Genomic DNA, 2255 nt, shown 5'->3' on the forward strand with positions numbered 1-2255 from the left:
TTTAATTCATCTCCTAAAGACAGAGAAGGAAGAAATTTATATACTGGGCCTTAGTTCAGTGCAAGGAAGAGAGCACTGCAACACTTCTACTGCAGCACAGACAAGATGCTCGTGGGGAAGCATCACCCCATTACTACCTCCTGCCACCCCTTCCAACCCCAAAGCCAACGACGCACCCCACTCTGCTGGCTTATTGCCCCTCGGCTCCCCCGGTCCCTCCCAACCACGGCAAAGAAAAGGAGGCGCACACATCCACGACCCGATCACGAGAGGCTGTGGGGCCAAGGCACCCTCCCCGTGACGTGCTGCAGGCATATCTGCCTTCTCACAACTTCCGTCTGCGGGACAGATCGCGCCTCGCTCACGTGTTTGTGGCAAGGAGGTAATCTTGGGTTAGCCTCCATCGAAGATAACACTGCAAGAGATTACAGCTGCAGCACCTTGCAATGGGGTCGACGGCAATCATAGAACAGCCCAGGCTGGAGGGAATCTCAAAGGATCATCCAACCCAACCTGGAAAAAGTGATGGCAGAGTCCAAGCTCCTGCTCCTTGCATTAGGCACAGATCGTCCTCGATGGCTCTAGTGTCCACTGGCGATCGTCACAAACGCACTTCCAAGTGCCACGTTGGAAAGCCTCCAGCACTGTCCCCTTGCTGCCACATGCAGCCAACGTGAAGAAAAGGTTCACGTGCCCTTGTGGCAATGCAGGAAAGTACAGAGGGGACCTCATCCCCAACACCCGAGGACATTGTGAAACCGCGGATTGCGTGCCTGGCTGCAACCTTTTCACAACAGGACTCCGTGCATCTCACCTCTCCTCCATGGCACAGGGCGCACACCCAAACCGTGGGCTTGCAGGGAGGAAGGTTATATCCCACTCAATTCATATGTGTCTGTCTGGGACACCATGAAAGTACAAGCGACTTGCCCAGAAGGTTTAGTTCTCAGATCTGCCCTGACTGTGAGCAATCAAAGAGGTCCCCGGGCAGAGATTCCCCCCTCCCCTGACCCGCTGGTGTTGGAAGGGACCCCGGGGCAGGCGTCTCTCCTCTCCCAAAGCACAGAGATGGCTCCATCCCGCAGACTCTTCGCCTCTCGCTTAGCGGCAACACAAATGCACAAAAATAATCCAGCAAGAAGAAATAAAACCTGCCAATAGTACAAAACCCACCTGCCAATGAGGCCTTTGCTTACATCCCGGACAGCACGTTCCTGTACCTATACAACACATAGTTCCCAAAGCTACCCCAAAATGCTCCATTCTCTGATTTGGTCCACGTTTGATGCTCAGTATACAGTGGTGGCTGCGCGCATCACAGCTCCCCACCTCCACCCCTGCAGAAGCAAAAGCCGCTGCGATCTCGGCAGAGGCACCACCCGGTCCCCCCTGCTTGGTGCGCTCAGCGTGGCCACCTCCACCCACACTTCATTGCCGGCAATTCCCCCAAACGGGCTCAGTAAAGCCATGCCCGGCTGCTGGGGCCCCCTGAGAGCCAAGGGTCCTTCCTACGCTGGAGAGAAGCCACCAATGCCTCCAAACAGGTGAAAGCAAACCCACAGCAAGGAACCACTGACCTGCCAAATGCAAGCTCTCGCCTTTACCCCATAGAAGCTCATGGGCTCCCGCCTCTTGCGTCCCGCTGCCACAGCCTGTTATTATGGTCTTCACCAAAAGTTTTATCCATCCACAGCGGGTGCGCGAGCAACGCCAGAGAAACCCTCCGCTGCGGTGCTGAGGACTGAATGAGCGGGGAATTTGCACATCAGCACCTTAGTCATGACTTGTGGCAAGAGGAAAGCAGTGACTAAGAGCACAGCATGACTCATAAGCACCCTTTACAGCACCCAGCTCACAAAAATACACCTCCCCACACGTCAGCGTGTTTTAGAGCACAGCTCGGTCCTCGGAGGGGGGCACGCTCCTCACCGCACGCTTGAGGTGAGCCCTGCACCGGCCTGGCCATCCCTTCCCCATGCCTCTTGCATCCCAGCATAGAACAGGCAGGGAATTTAAGGGGAAAAAAAATACTACCATAGCCTTCAAACCACAAAACACAGCCTTTGGGTTTGTTTTTCCTGGTGTGCTATGGACCACACATGAATGCAAACCTCTTTTCCCAAGACAGTGCTTACGGAAGCATCTTTCATGGGAGAGGACACAGTTTGTCCACCACATCCGAGCAGAAACTTTTCAATCTCTTCTACTGTTTATTCCCCAAACTCTCCCTTCCTTCCCACCCACGCTGAGCAAGA

The sequence above is a fragment of the Charadrius vociferus genome, unplaced genomic scaffold (genome assembly GCF_000708025.1).
Source record: "Charadrius vociferus isolate BGI_N301 unplaced genomic scaffold, ASM70802v2 scaffold532, whole genome shotgun sequence".
Lineage (NCBI taxonomy): Eukaryota > Metazoa > Chordata > Aves > Charadriiformes > Charadriidae > Charadrius > Charadrius vociferus.